Source organism: Triticum urartu, chromosome 7, assembly GCF_003073215.2.
Source record: "Triticum urartu cultivar G1812 chromosome 7, Tu2.1, whole genome shotgun sequence".
Taxonomy (NCBI): domain Eukaryota; kingdom Viridiplantae; phylum Streptophyta; class Magnoliopsida; order Poales; family Poaceae; genus Triticum; species Triticum urartu.
The window spans coordinates 181033959-181054782 of record NC_053028.1 but is presented as its reverse complement, the minus strand read 5'-3'; positions in this window follow the sequence as shown (position 1 = coordinate 181054782).

The window sequence follows — 20824 nt, the reverse complement described above, 5'->3', positions numbered from 1 at the left end:
GAGTGAATTGCAGAAAACCACCACATTAAAGCGTAGGGTTGCAGAAAACACTCTTCTATAAATTTGTTGCAAAAAACATTAATTCTGGGCTTAATCATTTGCAGAAAGTACTGACACGTCTGTTTGGGCATTTTAACCCCGATTATGACAGGCGGGGACCGGTTTTGGTGACGTGGCGTAATGGGCGCGATCTGACGCCGTCTAATGGTGCTACAGTGACATTGTACGCGCCGGTTCGGCCAAAACCGGTTTGAATCGAGACTTTGTCGCCCTCTCTCCTCACTCTCGCATCTGGGTCGCCATCTCCCACTCTATGTTCTTCTCCCCCACCGTCGGCCGCTGCCCCGCCGCGCCATGGTGTCGTGGAATGACGGCAAGACCAATGAGGATTCAATCAAGAACGTCACCTCCTCCTGTGATGGCATCATCAAGGTCAGTTATGTATAGCCAGAGCTAGGGTTAGGTTTAGGGTTTGTGAATTGGGGATTTTGAGAATGAGCTCGATCTGAAGATAGGGCTTGCTTTGTTTGCTCCCGCAGCTGTCTGCTACCATGCACGACCCAAATTTCAGCGGCATTGATGCAAATGTTAGTGTGTTGTGCGAACAGGGCAAGCCGGCAGAGCGCTTTGTTGCATTTGAAGGGATGCACACTAGCGGGAGATTTCTTGAGTGTGGTGAGGAAGGTATGCGTCAGAACCTGTTTAGTGCAAGCTGCTCTTCGGCTCTGTTTACTGCTTGCTGCTCATTGTTTAATCTAATTAGTGCTTAATGCTTTGTTTAGCATGTTGTTTAGCTGTCTTAAGTGCTTGGTCTTTGTTTAGCTCTGTGTTGTCATTAGTGCATGGTACTCATTGTTTATTGTGATCAGTGCTTAATGCCTTGTTTACTGAACTTTGCTTGCTCCTACTCAATTAAAATGTTGATGCTAGTGTTCATTGTTTAGTGAACTTTGCAAGTGGTGATTGTTTATTTGTTAACAGTGGATGTGTCATGTGCTTGGTGTACAAAACCCTTCCCGAACCTCTTTAAGAGCAAGTACAATAGTGGGCTTATAGCCCGCTTACATGGCACTTTTGCCTATGTGGAGGAGAGAGGCATGAAAAAATGATGGGAGTGGGCTCTCATGCAAGAGTCTTAGCTATATGCATACTACTAGGAAATGCAATAAATACGAAGAAAGGGATAGATAGAAGGTGAAAAAAACTAGTAGTCTTATAGCTAACCTTGTTGTATGTTTGACTACAAGTGATGACTATATATGACATGGCAACACCATATAGCCAGCAAGCGGTTGGCTATACTGTTGACCATGCTCTAGTAAACATGTTGATGTCAGTGGTCATTGTTTACTATCAGTAATGAACCTCTTTATACTACTGCTTAAGGTCTACTATCAGTGGTATGTTTTTATGTTAACAGTGGGTATGTCATGTACTTGGTGTACTAAACCTCTTTTATTAGTTTGTAGATCCCACTCACTTAGCTTATTCCTCTGTTTAATGTTTGTTTTACAAGAAGGCATAAATTGTGGAGTACTCCCTTCGTCCGAGTTTATTGAGCCCCGAGACCACTTCTCTTGGGCCAAGGCACATAGTAATTTTCTCACATTAATCCTTTCATCCCACTCCCAATGCACTCTCTCACATGCCAGCTCTCATATGCAACCAATGGAAAATCATGCATGCAACATATTTATTATTCAGCCATGGGACTAGCAATAACGCCTCTCACTACAACCAATGAAATGGATGCATGCATGTAGGTTTCTAAAGCAAGACCTTATAAAAATGGACGTGCTTGTGCCGCTCTTAGGCCTAATAAACCCAGACGAAGGGAGTAGTTCAGTGGATTGATTTTGAATGAACAGACTCGGTGGAGAAGGCATTGGCCAAGTTATGGGATATGTATGAGGAGAGTAAGGTAGCTAGGACAATGACAATCTTGAGAGTTCCTTTACAATTTAAAACCTGACATAAGAGAAGAAGAAACTACATGATAATTATGAGAAGTTAGTTGCTGATGTGGATGCTCTCTTGGATGCCCAGGAGCAGAGGGTTGTGGAGTGAAGCTATCAGCAGGAGCAGAAGGACAATGTAGATGTAAAGATTGTTGAGCTAGACAATTCAATGGGTAACTTGAAGGCAGAGATGTCAAAGAAAGAGGAGAAGAATAATAAGCTATAAGAAAAGTATGACACTCTTAAGCACCTCACAGGTGCTCAAGCCAATGTGATTAAGAATATGAAGTTCAATCATTTGAAGGAGAATGAAAGGCTGGCAGAAGAGAGGCATAAATTGCGGTATCACATTTCTGAGCTTCAGAAGTCCGAGGAAAAGATAAAGCTGACGCTTCAGGGCGTGAAGGCCATCTTAGATTATTAGGGTGCTTCTAGTATGCATTGGTGAGCTATGTTGTTGGGTCCAGCAGTGTTGTAATGTACTCCCTCCGTTCTAAAATAGATGACCCAACTTTATACTAAAAGTTAGTACAAAGTTGGGTCATCTATTTTGGAACGGAGGGAGTAGATGATAATCATCTATCCAGTACTTTAGTTTTAATTTGTGAACCAAGTACTTTAAGTATGTATTTTGTGAACTAGGGTGTTGGATCCAATTCTGAACCTTGATGAATGATGAATGTGAGTCGAATTTTATGTTATGTGGTGCATGTGCTTAGTATAATTTGATTTTATGTGTTTAGGCCATTAGACCAAAGTGATGTTTATTATGTCAAAGTGTCACCTAGATTCATCGATTCATCAACAAAATGACCCTAGGGTCACCTTAACCCTTAATTCATCGACAAAATGACCCTAGGGGCACCTTGGACCCTCATTTCATCGATTCATCGACAAAATGACCCTAGGGTCACCGTAACCCTCATTTCATCGATTGTCCACAAAATGACCCTAGGGTCACCTTGGACCATCAATTCATCGATCTCATATACAGTGGTCTCTCCAACATTGCCTATAAAATCCTCATCTTCCTCCAAGTCAGAGTCATCTTTAGTTAGTAGAACATGAAGTTTTCTTTAAGTTCCTGCACCCTCTCAACACTCTTCTGATGCTTCTTAAACCTCTGAATTTTAGTCCTCCTCTTAAGCTCGATAGTTCTTTCCAACTCCTCTTGCTCCAAATAAACATCTCATGCATTTTGCCTAAACAGATGTGTGCTCAGTTGTGTGGAGAAAACCTGGATTGGCTATGGCTCATGCTCCTCAACTTGTGCAACTCTCTTTGATTTTTTGGATGGTGACCTTTACACCACACCATGATCACTGACCTCATATACAGTGGTGTTGGGGAACGCAGTAATTTCAAAAAAATCCTACGTACACGCAAGATCGATCATGGTGATGCATAGCAACAAGAAGGGTAGAGTGTTGTCCATGTACCCTTGTAGACCGTAAGCAGGAGCATTATGACAACGCGGTTGATGTAGTCGTATGTCTTCAAGATCCGACCGATCCTAGTACCGAAAGTACGGCACCTCCGCGATCTGCACACGTTCGGCTCGGTGACGTCCCACGAACTCTTGATCCAGCTGAGTGTCAAGGGAGAGCTTCGTCAGCACGACGACGTGATGACGGTGATGATGAAGCTACCGACGCAGGGCTTCACCTAAGCACTACGACGATATGACCGAGGTGGATTATGGTGGAGGGGGGCACCGCACACGGCTAAGGGATCAATGATCAACTTGTGTGTCTATGGGGTGCCCCCTGGCCACGTATATAAAGGATGGAGGGAGGAGGAGGCCGTCCCTCATAGGGCACGCCCAAAGTGTGGAGTCCTACTAGGACTCCCTAGTCCTAGTAGGATTCCACCTCCCACATGGAATAGGAAAAAGGGAAGGGAGAAGAAGGAAGGAAGGGGGCACCCCCTTTCCCTAGTCCAATTCGGACCAGTCCATGGGGAAGGGGCGTGGCCACCCTTGAGGCCTTTATCTCCTTTCCCGTATGGCCCATTAAGGCCCAATACGAATTCCCGTAACTCTCCGGTACTCCGAAAAATACCCGAATCACTCGGAACCTTTCCGATGTCCAAATATAGCCTTCCAATATATCGATATTTACGTCTCGACCATTTCGAGACTCCTCATCATGTCCCCGATCTCATCCGGTACTCCGAACAAACTTCGGTCATCAAATCACATAACTCATAATACAAATCGTCACAGAACGTAAAGCGTGCGGACCCTACGGGTTCGAGAACTATGTAGACATGACCAAGACTCATCTCCGGTCAATAACCAATAGCGGAACCTGGATACTCATATTGGCTCCTACATATTCTATGAAGATCTTTATTGGTCAAACCGCATAACAACATATTTGGTTCCCTTTGTCATCGATATGTTACTTGCCCGAGATTCGATCGTCGATATCATCATACCTAGTTCAATCTCGTTACTGGCAAGTCTCTTTACTCGTTCCGTAATGCATCATCCTGCAACTAACTCATTAGTCACATTGCTTGCAAGGCTTATAGTGATGTGCATTACCGAGAGGGTCCAGAGATACCTCTCCGATACACGGAGTGACAAATCCTAATCTCGATCTATGCCAACTCAACAAACACCATCGGAGACACCTGTAGAGCATCTTTATAATCACCCAGTTACGTTGTGACATTTGATAGCACACAAGGTGTTCCTCCGGTATTCGGAAGTTGCATAATCTCATAGTCTGAGGAACATGTATAAGTCATGAAGAAAGCAGTAGCAATGAAACTGTGACGATCATAATGCTAAGCTAATGAATGGGTCTTGTCCATCACATCATTCTCCTAATGATGTGATCCCGTTCATCAAATGACAACACATGTCTATAGTTAGGAAACATAACCATCTTTGATAAACGAACTAGTCAAGTAGAGGCATACTAGGGACACTTTGTTTCGTCTATGTATTCACACGTGTACTAAGTTTCCGGTTAATACAATTCTAGCATGAATAATAAACATTTATCATGAAATAAGGAAATAAATAATAACTTTATTATTGCCTCTAGGGCATATTTCCTTCAGTCTCCCACTTGCACTAGAGTCAATAATCTAGTTCACATGGTCATGTGATTTAACACCAATAGTTCACATCACCATGTGATTAACACCCATAGTAAACATCGTCATGTGACCAACATCCAAAGGGTTTACTAGAGTCAATAATCTAGTTCACATCGCTATGTGATTAACACCCAAAGAGTACTAAGGTGTGATCATGTTTTGCTTGTGAGAGAAGTTTACTCAACGGGTCTGCCACATTCAGAGCCACATGTATTTTGCAAATATTCTACGTCTACAATACTCTGCAAGGAGCTAATCTAGCTAATTTCTCCCACTTTCAGTATGTATCCGGATTGAGACTCAGAGTCATCCAGATTGGTGTCAAAGCTTGCATCAACGTAACTCTTTACGACGAACACTTTATCACCTTCATAGCCGAGAAATATTTCCTTAGTCCTCTAAGGATAATTTTGACCGTTGTCCAGTGATCTACTCCTAGATCAAAATTGTACTCCCTTGCCAAACTCAGGGCAGGGTAAATAATAGGTCTGGTACACAGCATGGCATATTTTATAGAACCTATGGCTGAGGCATAGGGAATGACTTTCATTCTCTATATCTTCTGCCGTGGTCGGGTTTTGAGTCTTACTCAACTTCACACCTTGCAACACAGGCAAGAACTCTTTCTTTGACTGTTCCATTTTGAACTACTTCAAAAACTTGTCAAGGTATGTACTCATTGAAAAAACTTATCAAGCATCTTGATCTATCTCTATAGATCTTGATGCTCAATATGTAAGCAGCTTCACCGAGGTCTTTCTTTGAAAAAATCCTTTCAAACACACCTTTATGCTTTCCAGAAAATTCTATATTATTTCCGATCAACAATATGTTATTCACATATACTTATAAGAAATGTTGTAGTGCTCCCACTCTGTATAAAACCATATGCTTTGATCACTTTATCAAAGCATATATTCCAACTCCGAGATGCTTGCACCAGTCCATAGATGGATCGCCGGAGCTTGCTCACTTTGTTAGCACCTTTAGGATCGACAAAACCTTCTGGTTGCATCATATACAACTCTTCTTTAAGAAATCCATTAAGGAATGCAGTTTTGACATCCATTTGCAAGATTTCATAAAATGCAGCAACTGCTAACATGATCCAGACAAACTTTTAAGCACCGGTACGAGTGAGAAAATCTCATCATAGTCAACACCTTGAACTTGTCGAAAACATTTTTTGCGACAATTCGAGCTTTGTAGATAGTAACACTACTATCAACGTCCGTCTTCCTCTTGAAGATACATTTATTCTCAATGACTCATCGATCATCGGGAAAGTCAATCAAAGTCCATACTTTGTTCTCATACATGGATCCCATCTCAGATTTCATGGCCTCAAGCCATTTTGCGGAATCTGGGCTCATCATCGCTTCCTCATAGTTCGTAGGTTCGTCATGGTCTAGTAACATGACTTCCAGAACAGGATTACCATACCACTCTGGTGCGGACCGTACTCTAGTTGACCTACGAGGTTTGGTAGTAACTTGATCTCAAGTTTCATGATCATCATCATTGGCTTCCTCACTTATTCGGGAGTTGCATAATCTCATAGTCAAAGGAATATGTATAAGTCATGAAGAAAGCAATAGCAATAAAACTTAACGATCATTATGCTAAGCTAACAGATGGGTCTTGTCCATCACATCATTCTCCTAATGATGTGATCCCGTTCATCAAATGACAAGACATGTCTATGGTTAGGAAACATAACCATCTTTGATAAACGAACTAGTCAAGTAGAGGCATACTAGGGACACTTTGTTTTGTCTATGTATTCACACATGTACTAAGTTTCCGGTTAATACAATTCTAGCATGAATAATAAACATTTATCATGAAATAAGGAAATAAATAATAACTTTATTATTGCCTCTAGGGCATATTTCCTTCAAGTGGTCTCTCGAACATTTCCTATAGGAACCTGCTGCTCACAAACATAACCTATGTTTAAATCTGCAGGTCTGGGCTCACTACGCCTAACTGCAGTCAAGTATACTATGTTCTGATCTCTGTTGGCAATGTGGTCTAACATCTCATCAACCTTGTCATCATCACAAATCTCTTCCAAACCTTCTATTCCCAACCCATCAACCTTCACAAAATGCATGTAGTTCTTACATCCATATCCCGATGTCTTTATACGTGTTGAAGATTGAGAAATGTAATGTCTGAAACACACATGGTCCTTTCCAAACTATCCATGTCATGAAAGTGGAGTCTAACTTCCCAAACGTCTTCAGACAAACTACAAAACAAAGACATTATACATTAATTAAACATTCCATGGCAACTACTTAAATTTATAATAATTAATTACAGTGCATAAGTTTCTATTGATTAATTACAGTGCATAAATTTCTAATAACTACTACAAAAAAATGAACAACTTAATTATACTACCTAGTTCACAGTGTACACTTTGTAATTATACTGACTAAATTACACTATCTAATTGACAGGGTACACAGTGTATTCACATTATAACGTCCATTAAATATCTTCAGATTAACAAGAAATATGTTTGCAAACAGAAAACTAATAACCAAATAAAATCTCACATTATTGGGATGGTAGCAGAATGCCAAATTTGTATTAAAACATAACCCTAACCCTACAGTTCGTTCGAATCTAACATAGTATGTTGGTAGCAGAATCCCCAAATTGTTTTAGAACCCTAACCCTATAATCAACGGGAAAGGGGGGGTCTTACTCCACACCGCCGAATCCAGATGCCCACTGGTGGCTCCCCGTTGTAGTGGCCCGCACAACATGGGTGACAATGTAGGTGGAACGATACTCGAGCAACGGCGATGACGCTCTCATCTGCGGGGCCTGACTAGGGTTAGAGCTGCCGCACACCTCCACTTGCTTTGGATCCCTGCCGCCATGCAACCTTCCTCCGGTACCTCCTCCGGCGCCATCCACTCCGCCTCCATCGTCAGGGCTCGCCGTAGCCATGGACGACACACTGAGACAGAGGAGAGCGAGGAAAGGGGGATGAAAAGACGAGGTGGAGAAGGAAACCCGAGCAGGATATGCCCTAGCTACACCGTTAGACTGTGTCAGATCACGTTTGTTACGCCACGTCACCAAAACCAGACCCCACATGTCATAATCGGGGTTAAATGCCCAAACAGACGGGTCAGTGCTTTATGTAAATGATTAAGGCCGGAATCAGTGTTTTCCGCAACATATTTGTATGAGTGTTTTCTGCAACTCTACCCTTCAATGTGGTGGTTTCCTGCAATTCACTCTATTTTTTTAATACTGGATTTTTTTACTAGTGATTTGTGGTAATTGTATTGGCAAAAAAACTGCATTCTTCTAGACTTGTCTGTTTACGTCGACGGTATTACCTCGCCTCCCCATAAAAGCTTAGCACCATGAAATAGGGTTTCCCCCTGCTTTAGATTATAAAGCAACCACCACAACAATATCCGACAGTCGCGGCCAACAGAAGGTCCAGCCAAAGAAACCAAAATAAGTGACCACAGGGGCATAACAGAAGTACAACAACGAACGGAGCGCTGGGGGCACAGCCAAACAACCCCAAAATATGGATCATAGTCTAACTAATCCGGCTCAGGTGGTGGAGGCGGGAGCAGAGGCGCCAATGTTCCTGCGGTGGTGCGTAAGGCCGAGATGATCCTGTCAATGAAGTCCCGATCATGCCGCTTGCTGAGCAGTCTCCATAGCTGTAAGAAGCCACACAGTTTGTAAATAGAATTAGTCGCACGAGATGGAATCACATGCTCAATCATGAGTTTATTGCGAGCCGTCCACAAAGTCCATGCTATCGCCCCCACTACTACCCACAAGCTAGGGCGTGTCCTGGCGTCTCGGCTTAGGACCACCTGAAATAGATCGGGGAGGTTATCATGGTCCCAATCACCACGAATCACCTCCCTGACACAGCTCCAGAGGAGGACTGCCGTCGGGCAACAAAAGAAAATATGGTTGGAGTCTTCCGGGATGGTACATAGGGGGCATAGACCATCCCCGGGGCCATTCCATTTTCTAACTTCCATACCCAAAGGTAAATGGCCTCGCACCCATTGCCATAGAAAGATGCGAATCTTTAACGGTAGCTTAATATCCCAAAGAAGGGTCATTTCGGTCGGGCCCGGGGTAGCTAGCATGGTGTGGTATAGTGACTTGGTAGAAAACCTCCCACTTGGTTCAAGGGACCAAGATAATGAATCTTCCTTCGTGGAGGGAGGGTGAAGAGCAATGCATTGGAGCATCTCATCCCATTGGTCCCGTTCTAACGGTCCAAAAGTACGGCGGAAAGCTATAGCCCCTAGGTCAGTGAGGGCCGCATGCATGGATAGATGCGGTCGGACACAAATAGAGAAGAGCACGTTGAAACGTTGAGAAAATGGTCGGTCACCCAACCAACGGTCAAGCCAGAACAGGGTGTTGGTGCCTGTCCCCACCGAGATGGATGTTCCAATCCGCAGGACCGGCATAAGCTGGATGACTGCTTGCCAAAACTGGGAGCCACCCGTCCAGGAGGCGAAGGCCAGGGGCTGGTCATGCAGGTACTTTGCGCGGATGACCTGGAGCCATAGGCCTCCATCTCCCGTCTCAATGCGCCATATCCATTTGGAGAGTAAGGCTATGTTCATCCGTTTGGATGAGATGACCCCCAAGCCGCCTTGGTCCTTTGGCTTGCAAATCTCAGACCATTTTACCATGTGATACTTTTGTTTATTATCTGGGCCCGCCCAAAAGAACCGGGCCAAGTACTTGGTGACTTCCTGATGAAGGGATTCATGCAAACTATAGAATTCCATCAAGTACATAAGCAGGCTAACCAAGGAGGAGTTCATCAGCACGACTCGGGCTGCCTTGGATAGCCACCTCCCTTGCCATGGCTCGACCCTGTGTTGGAGTTTGGCCACCATGGGGCGAAGGTCCTTTGCCTAGAGGCGGGAATCGCTAATCGGGAGGCCAAGGTAGGTGGTCGGAAACGAGCCAAGACGGTAGTTCAACCTATTGGCTATGCGCCGGGATTCTTCCCCTGAGTAGCCTAGCACCATTACTTTGCTTTTGGCAAAGTTCATTGTCAGTCCCGACATCTCTTGGAAACACAAGAGTAGAAACTTCAGATTTTGGATGTCAGTATCCGAGCCTTCAACCATGAGGATGGTTTCATCTGCATATTGGAGATTAGTAATACCCCCGTCACCGACTAGGTGCGGGCAGACCCCCTTGATATGACCCACCCGCAGAGCTTTGTCCAAGATTGTGGCAAGAGCATCCACAATCAGGTTGAACAAGAAGGGGGACAGGGGGTCACCTTGGCGCACCCCCTGGGCAGTGCGGAAGTAGGAGCCAACCTCCCCGTTGATGTTGTCCGCAGTACGGCCGGACATAACCAGCTGCATCACCCGAGCTATCCAATATGGGTCAAACCCACGCTTCTCCATGACCTCATGGAGAAAGAACCAGTGGAGCGTATCATAGGCCTTATGGAAATCAATCTTGAAGAAAACAACATGGAGGTGTTTCCTCTTGACCTCATGGAGGATTTCATGAAGCACTAGAACCCTGTCGAGAATGAATCAGCCCTTTGTGAACGCCGATTGGTTAGGGTGATGGATCCTTGGAGCCAGCAGGGCCGCCCTAGTGGCGTACCCCTTGGCCAGGATCCTAAAGATCACGTTAATCACCATGATTGGGCAAAACTGTCGAATATCCGATGCCCACTGGGCCTTGGGAATTAGAGATATGATCCCATAGTTCAGGAGAGGAACATCAAGGGTCCCCCTCGAAAACTCCCGGAATAACTCCATAATCTCGCCCTTGATGGTGTGCCAGAAAGTTTGAAAAAACCGAATCGGGAGACCGTCTGGACCCAGGGCAGAGGCTGTTGGAAATATGCCCTAGAGGCAATAATAAAAGTATTATTATTATATTTCCTTGTTCATGATAATTGTCTTTTATTCATGCTATAATTCTGTTATCCGGAAATCGTAATACATGTGTGAATAATAGACACCAACATGTCCCTAGTAAGCCTCTAGTTGACTAGCTCGTTGATCAACAGATAGTCATGGTTTCCTGACTATTGACATTGGATGTCATTGATAACGAGATCACATCATTAGGAGAATTATGTGATGGACAAGACCCAATCCTAAACATAGCACAAGATCGTATAGTTTGTTTGCTAGAGTTTTCCAATGTCAAGTATCTTTTCCTTAGACCATGAGATCGTGTAACTCCCGAATACCGTAGGAGTGCTTTGGGTGTGCCAAACGTCACAACGTAACTGGGTGACTATAAAGGTATACTACGGGTATCTCCGAAAGTGTCTGTTGGGTTGACACGGATCAAGACTGGGATTTGTCACTCCGTATGACGGAGAGGTATCACTGGGCCCACTCGGTAATGCATCATCATTATGAGCTCAAAGTGACCAAGTGTCTGGTCACGGGATCATGCATTACGGTACGGGTAAAGTGACTTGCCGGTAACGAGATTGAACGAGGTATTGGGATACCGACGATCGAATCTCGGGCAAGTAACATACCGATTGACGAAGGGAATTGTATACGGGGTTGCTTGAATCCTCGACATCGTGGTTCATCCGATGAGATCATCAAGGAGCATGTGGGAGCCAACATGGGTATCCAGATCCCGCTGTTGGTTATTGACCGGAGAGCGATCTCGGTCATGTCTACATGTCTCCCGAACCCGTAGGGTCTACACACTTAAGGTTCGGTGACGCCAGGGTTGTAGGGATATGTATATGCAGTAACCCGAATGTTGTTCGGAGTCCTGGATGAGATCCCGGATGTCACGAGGAGTTCCGGAATGGTCCGGAGGTAAAGAATTATATATAGGAAGTGCTATTTCGGCCGTCGGGACAAGTTTCGGGGTCACCGGTATTGTACCGGGACCACCGGAAGGGTCCCGGGGTCCACCGGTTGGGGCCACCTATCCCAAAGGGCCCCATGGGCTGAAGTGGGAAGGGATCCAGCCCAAAGTGGGCTGGGGCGCCACTTCCCTTAGGGCCCATGCGCCTAGGGTGGGGGGAACCCTAAAAGGGGGGCGCCCCTTGCTTGGGGGGCAAGCCCCCCACCCCTTGGCCGCCGCCCCCTAGGAGATTGCATCTCCTAGGGACGGCCCCCCCTAGGCCCCCCTATATATAGTGGGGGGGGGGATGGAGGACCTCTTACTTTTGCCTTTGGTGCCTCCCTCTCCCTCTCCAACACATCCTCCTCCTCATAGAGCTTGGCGAAGCCCTGCCGGAGTACTGCAGCTCCATCACCACCACGCCGTCGTGCTGGTGCTGGAGCCATCTTCCTCAACCTCTCCTTCCCCCTTGCTGGATCAAGAAGAAGGAGACGTCACGCTGACCGTACGTGTGTTGAACGCGGAGGTGCCGTCCGTTCGGCGCTAGGATCTCCGGTGATTTGGATCACGTCGAGTACGGCCTCCTCATCCCCGTTCTTTGAACGCTTCCGCGCGTGATCTACAAAGGTATGTAGATGCAATCCGATCACTCGTTGCTAGATGAACTCCTAGATGGATATTGGTGAAACCGTAGGAAAATTTTTGTTTTCTGCAACGTTCCCCAACAGTGGCATCATGAGCTAGGTCTATGCGTAGTTCTCTATGCACGAGTAGAACACAATTTGTTGTGGGTGTTGATGTTGTCAACTTTCTTGCCGCTACTAGTCTTATCTTGCTTCAACGGTATTGTGGGATGAAGCGGCCCAGACCAACCTTACACGTACGCTTACGTGAGACCGGTTCCACCGACTGACATGCACTAGTTGCATAAGGTGGCTGGCGGGTGTCTGTCTCTCCCACTTTAGTTGGAGCGGATTCGATGAAAAGGGTCCTTATGAAGGGTAAATAGAAGTTGACAAATCACGTTGTGGATTTCACGTAGGTAAGAAAACGTTCTTTCTAGAACCCTATTTCAGCCACGTAAAACTTGCAACAACAATTAGAGGACGTCTAACTTGTTTTTGCAGCAAGTGCTTTGTGATATGATATGGCCAAAGTTGTGATGAATGATGAATGATATATATGTGATGTATGAGATGTTCATGCTATTGTAATAGGAATCACGACTTGCATGTCAATGAGTATGACAACCGGCAGGAGCCATAGGAGTTGTCTTTATTTTTTGTATGACCTGCGTGTCATTGAGAAACGCCATGTAAATTACTTTACTTTATTGCTAAACGTGTTAGCCATAGTAGTAGAAGTAATAGTTGGCGAGCAACTTCATGGAGACACGATGATGGAGATCATGATGATGGATATCATGGTGTCATGCTGGTGACAAGATGATCATGGAGCCCCAAGATCGAGATCAAAGGAGCTATGTGATATTGGCCATATCATGTCACTATTATTATTTGATTGCATGTGATGTTTATCATCTTTCTGCATCTTGTTTACTTAGAACGACGGTAGTAAATAAGATGATCCCTCATAATAATTTCAAGAAAGTGTTCCCCCTAACTGTGCACCGTTGCGACAGAAAGTTGTTTCGAAGCACCACGTGATGATCGGGTGTTAGATTCTAACGTTCACATACAACGGGTGTAAGACAGATTTACACATGCAAACACTTAGGTTGACTTGACGAGCCTAGCATGTACAGACATGGCCTCGGAACACAGAAGACCGAAAGGTCGAGCATGAGTCGTATAGAAGATACGATCAACATGAAGATGTTCACCGATGTTGACTAGTCCGTCTCACGTGATGATCGGACATGGCCTAGTTAACTCGGATCATGTTATACTTAGATTACTGGAGGGATGTCTATCTAAGTGGGAGTTCATTGAATAATTTGATTAGATGAACTTAATTATCATGAACTTAGTCTAAAATATTTACAATATGTCTTGTAGATCAAATGGCCAACGTAGTCCTCAACTTCAACACGTTCCTAGAGAAAACCAAGCTGAAAGACGATGGCAGCAACTACACGGACTGGGTTCGGAACCTGAGGATCATCCTCATAGCTGCCAAGAAAGATTATGTCCTACAAGCACCGCTGGGTGACGCACCTGTTCTCCCTGCAGAACAAGACGTTATGAACGCTTGGCAGGCACGTACCGATGACTACTCCCTCGTTCAGTGCGGCATGCTTTACAGCTTAGAGCCGGGACTCCAAAAACGTTTTGAGAGACACGGAGCATATGAGATGTTCGAAGAGCTGAAAATGGTTTTCCAAGCTCATGCCCGGGTCGAGAGATATCAAGTCTCCGACAAGTTCTTCAGCTGTAAGATGGAGGAAAATAGTTCTGTCAGTGAGCACATACTCACTATGTCTGGGTTGCATAACCGCTTGACCCAGCTGGGAGTTAATCTCCCGGATGACGCGGTCATTGACAGAATCCTTCAGTCGCTTCCACCGAGCTACAAGAGCTTTGTGATGAACTTGAATATGCAGGGGATGGAAAAGACCATTCCTGAAGTATTTGCAATGCTGAAATCAGCAGAGGTAGAAGTCAAAAAGGAACATCAAGTGTTGATGGTGAATAAAACCACTAAGTTCAAGAAGGGCAAGGGTAAGAAAGCCTTCAAGAAGGACAGCAAGGGAGTTGCCGCACCCGGCAAGCAAGCTGCCGGGAAGAAGCCAAAGAATGGACCCAAGCCCGAGACTGAGTGCTTTTATTGCAAGGGAAGTGGTCACTGGAAGCGGAACTGCCCCAAATACTTAGCGGACAAGAAGGCCGGCATCACGAAAGGTATATGTGATATACATGTAATTGATGTGTACCTTACCAGTACTCATAGTAGCTCCTGGGTATTTGATACCGGTGCGGTTGCTCACATTTGTAACTCAAAACAGGAGCTGTGGAATAAGCGGAGACTGGCGAAGGACGAGGTGACGATGTGCGTCGGGAATGGTTCCAAGGTCAATGTGATCGCCGTCGGGACGCTACCTCTACATTTACCTTCGAGATTAGTTTTAAACCTTAATAATTGTTATTTAGTGCCAGCTTTGAGCATGAACATTGTATCAGGATCTCGTTTAATTCGAGATGGCTACTCATTTAAATCCGAGAATAATGGTTGTTCTATTTATATGAGAGATATGTTTTATGGTCATGCTCCGATGGTGAATGGTTTATTCTTAATGAATCTCAAGCGTAATGCTACACATGTTCATAGTGTGAGTACCAAAAGATGTAAGATTGATAGTGATAGTCCCACATACTTGTGGCACTGCCTCCTTGGTCACATAGGTGTCAAACGCATGAAGAAGCTCCATGCTGATGGACTTTTAGAGTCTCTTGATTACGAATCATTTGACACGTGCGAACCATGCCTCATGGGTAAAATGACCAAGACTCCGTTCTCAGGAACAATGGAGCGAGCAACCGACTTATTGGAAATCATACATACTGATGTGTGCGGTCCAATGAGTGTTGGGGCTCGCGGTGGCTATCGTTATGTTCTCACCCTCACATATGGGTATGTCTACTTAATGAAACACAAGTCTGAGACCTTTGAAAAGTTCAAGGAATTTCAGAGTGAGGTTGAGAATCAACGTGACAGGAAAATCAAGTTCCTGTGATCAGATCGTGGAGGAGAATACTTGAGTCACGAGTTTGGCACACACTTAAGAAAATGTGGAATAGTTTCACAACTCACGCCGCCTGGAACACCTCAGCGTAATGGTGTGTCCGAACGTCGTAATCGCACTCTATTAGATATGGTGCGATCTATGATGTCTCTTACCGATTTACCGCTATATTTTTGGGGCTATGCTTTAGAGACTGCCGCATTCACTTTAAATAGGGCTCCGTCGAAATCCGTTGAGACGACACCGTATGAAATATGGTTTGGGAAGAAACCTAAGCTGTCGTTTCTAAAAGTTTGGGGATGCGATGCTTATGTCAAGATACTTCAACCTGAAAAGCTCGAACCCAAGTCGGAAAAATGCGTCTTCATAGGATACCCTAAAGAAACTATTGGGTATACCTTCTACCTCAGATCCGAAGGCAAGATCTTTGTTGCCAAGAATGGATCCTTTCTAGAGAAGGAGTTTCTCTCGAAAGAAGTAAGTGGGAGGAAAGTAGAACTTGATGAAGTATTACCTCTTGAACCGGAAAATGGCGCAACTCAAGAAAATGTTCCTGAGGTGCCTGCACCGACTAGAGAGGAAGTTAATGATGATGATCAAGATACTTCTGATCAAGCTCCTACTAAAATTCGAAGGTCCACAAGGACACGTTCCGCACCAGATTGGTACGGCAACCCTGTCTTGGAAATCATGTTGTTAGACAACGGTGAACCTTCGAACTATGAAGAAGCGATGGCGGGCCCGGATTCCGACAAATGGCTAGAAGCCATGAAATCCGAGATAGGATCCATGTATGAAAACGAAGTATGGACTTTGACTGACTTGCCCGTTGAGCGGCGAGCCATAGAAAATAAATGGATCTTTAAGAAGAAGACAGACGCGGATGGTAATGTGACCATCTATAAAGCTCGGCTTGTCGCTAAGGGTTATCGACAAGTTCAAGGGGTTGACTACGATGAGACTTTCTCACCGGTAGCGAAGCTAAAGTCCGTCCGAATCATGTTAGCAATTGCCGCATTCTACGATTATGCGATATGGCAAATGGACGTCAAAACGGCATTCCTTAATGGTTTCCTTAAGGAAGAATTGTATATGATGTAGCCGGAAGGTTTTGTCGATCCTAAGAATGCTAACAAGGTGTGCAAGCTCCAACGCTCGATTTATGGGCTGGTGCAAGCATCTCGGAGTTGGAACATTCGCTTTGATGAGATGATCAAAGCGTTTGGGTTTACGCAGACTTATGGAGAAGCCTGTGTTTACAAGAAAGTGAGTGGAAGCTCTGTAGCATTTCTCATATTATATGTAGATGACATACTTTTGATGGGAAATGATATAGAACTCTTGGACAGCATTAAGGCCTACTTGAATAAGAGTTTTTCAATGAAGGACCTTGGAGAAGCTGCATATATATTAGGCATCAAGATCTATAGAGATAGATCAAGACGCCTCATAGGTCTTTCACAAAGCACATACCTTGATAAGATATTGAAGAAATTCAATATGGATCTGTCTAAGAAGGGGTTCTTGCCTGTGTTACAAGGTGTGAAATTGAGCTCAGCTCAATGTCCGACCACGGCAGAAGATATAGAAGAGATGAGTGTCATCCCCTATGCCTCAGCCATAGGTTCTATTATGTATGCCATGCTGTGTACCAGACCTGATGTAAACCTTGCCGTAAGTTTGGTAGGAAGGTACCAAAGTAATCCTGGCAAGGAACACTGGACAGCGGTCAAGAATATCCTGAAGTACCTGAAAAGGACTAAGGAAATGTTTCTCGTTTATGGAGGTGATGAAGAGCTCGTCGTAAAGGGTTACGTCGACGCTAGCTTCGACACAGATCTGGATGACTCTAAGTCACAAACCGGATACGTGTATATTTTGAATGGTGGGGCAGTAAGCTGGTGCAGTTGCAAGCAGAGCATCATGGCGGGATCTACATGTGAAGTGGAGTACATGGCAGCCTCGGAGGCAGCGCATGAAGAAATTTGGGTGAAGGAGTTCATCACCGACCTAGGAGTCATACCCAATGCGCCGGGGCCGATCAAGCTCTTCTGTGACAACACTGGAGCTATTGCTCTTGCCAAGGAGCCCAGGTTTCACAATAAGACAAGGCACATCAAGCGTCGCTTCAACTCCATTCGTGAAAATGTTCAAGATGGAGACATAGATATTTGTAAAGTACATACGGACCTGAATGTAGCAGATCCGTTGACTAAACCTCTCCCTAGAGCAAAACATGATCGACACCAGAATTCCATGGGTGTTCGATTCATCACAATGTAACTAGATTATTGACTCTAATGCAAGTGGGAGACTGTTGGAAATATGCCCTAGAGGCAATAATAAAAGGATTATTATTATATTTCCTTGTTCATGATAATTGTCTTTTATTCATGCTATAATTGTGTTATCCGGAAATCGTAATACATGTGTGAATAATAGACACCAACATGTCCCTAGTAAGCCTCTAGTTGACTAGCTCGTTGATCAACAGATAGTCATGGTTTCCTAACTATGGACATTGGATGTCATTGATAACGAGATAACATCATTAGGAGAATGATGTGATGGACAAGACCCAATCCTAAACATAGCACAAGATCGTATAGTTCGTTTGCTAGAGTTTTCCAATGTCAAGTATCTTTTCCTTAGACCATGAGATCGTGTAACTCCCGGATACCGTATGAGTGCTTTGGGTGTGCCAAACGTCACAACGTAACTGGGTGACTATAAAGGTATACTACGGGTATCTCCGAAAGTGTCTGTTGGGTTGACACGGATCAAGAATGGGATTTGTCACTCCGTATGACGGAGAGGTATCACTGGGCCCACTCGGTAATGCATCATCATTATGAGCTCAAAGTGACCAAGTGTCTGGTCACAGGATCATGCATTACGGTACGAGTAAAGTGATTTGCCGGTAACGAGATTGAACGAGGTATTGGGATACCGACGATCGAATCTCGGGCAAGTAACATACCGATTGACGAAGGGAATTGTATACGGGGTTTCTTGAATCCTTGACATCGTGGTTCATCCGATGAGATCATCGAGGAGCATGTGGGAGCCAACATGGGTATCCAGATCCCGCTGTTGGTTATTGACCGGAGAGCGATCTCGGTCATGTCTACATGTCTCCCGAACCCGTAGGGTCTACACACTTAAGGTTCGGTGACGCCAGGGTTGTAGGGATATGTATATGCAGTAACCCGAATGTTGTTCGGAGTCCTGGATGAGATCCCGTATGTCACGAGGAGTTCCGGAATGGTCCAAAGGTAAAGAATTATATATAGGAAGTGCTATTTCGGCCGTCGGGACAAGTTTCGGGGTCACCGGTATTGTACCGGGACCACCGGAAGGGTCCCGGGGGTCCACCGGTTGGGGCCACCTATCCCAGAGGGCCCCATGGGCTGAAGTGGGAAGGGATCCAGCCCAAAGTGGGCTGGGGCGCCACTTCCCTTAGGGCCCATGCGCCTAGGGTGGGGGAAACCCTAAAAGGGGGGCGCCCCTTGCTTGGGGGGCAAGCCCCCACCTCTTGGTCGCCGCCCCCCTAGGAGATTGCATATCCTAGGGCCGGCGCGCCCCCCCTAGGCCCCCCTATATATAGTGGGGGGGGATGGAGGACCTCTTACTTTTGCCTTTGGTGCCTCCCTCTCCCTCTCCAACACATCCTCCTCCTCCATAGAGCTTGGCGAAGCCCTGCCGGAGTACTGCAGCTCCATCACCACCACGCCGTCGTGCTGCTGCTGGAGCCATCTTCCTCAACCTCTCCTTCCCCCTTGCTGGATCAAGAAGAAGGAGACGTCACGCTGACCGTATGTGTGTTGAACGTGGAGGTGCCATCTGTTCGGCGCTAGGATCTCCGGTGATTTGGATCACGTCGAGTACGGCTTCCTCATCCCCGTTCTTTGAACGCTTCCGCGCGTGATCTACAAAGGTATGTAGATGCAATTCGATCACTCGTTGCTAGATGAACTCCTAGATGGATCTTGGTGAAACCGTAGGAAAATTTTTGTTTTCTGCAACGTTCCCCAACAGAGGCCGGGTTCATGGACTTGATGATGGCCTCCACCTCAGATTCTTCAAAGGGGTTAAGGAGGGTTTGGTTCTCTTCAGAGGAAACGCGGAGATGCTCATCCCAAAAGTTCTCAGCTAGAGCGAGGCCCCCTCGTGGGCGGGCGGAAAACAGGGTTGTATAGAACCCATCAACATGAGCCCGGATCTCATGCGGGTCCTATAACAACCGGTCCCCATCCCAAAGGATGGGGATGGTGCAGCGTCGCCTACGACCATTGGCAATGGCCTGAAAATAAGCCGTGTTGGCATCGCCAAATAGGACCCAATTGAAAGAGCCGCGCTGGCGCCAGTATTCTTCCTCTTTGGCGTAGATGTCAGTGAGGGTATCTTCCAGACTATACCTCAGGGACCACTGCTCCGAGGACAGACCCAGGCCGTCCGTCCGAATGTCAAGAGCCCGGATCTCCATAAGTAGAGCCTGCTTCTGGACCCGTAGGTCCCGTCCAATATTTGCGCCCCACCCCTTCATAAATTGCCGGGATCGCTTGGCCAATTGATGCCAGTCGTCCATGACTGACATAGTCCGGTGAGGTTCAGCACGAGCCGCGATCCAATGGTCTCGAACGGCCGTAGTGAAGCCCGAATGGCGAAGCCAGAACGACTCAAACCGAAAGCGAGGGGGCGGTCGGGGACGCTCATCCATGGAAGATAGCAGGAGTGGTACATGGTCGGATCCAATCCTAGTGATGGCCTGTAGAGTAGCTAAGGGGAACAGAAGTTCCCATTCAGGGGATACAAATACCCGGTCCAGAACACTTCGGGTCGGATTCACCTGTTTATTAGTCCAGATGAAGCGGGCACCGACCCTATCTAACTCCCGGAGCTCGAGGTCGACAATCCAGTCGTTAAAATATTGCATGCCTGACTGGTTAACCCGACCATTATTCTTGTCCGTTACGGAGCGGAGGAGATTGAAGTCACCCCCAATGATCACTGGGAGAGTGGCCGCCCTAATCTTGGCGTGCAGCTCGGCGAGGAAAGCGGTGGAGCGACTATGGTCAGCCGGGCCATAAACGAAAATCACTTCCCTTCTGAAGTTAATTGCTCTCTCCCATACTTCCATACTCACGAAGAAATCTCCGCGATCCATGGAGCCAACCTC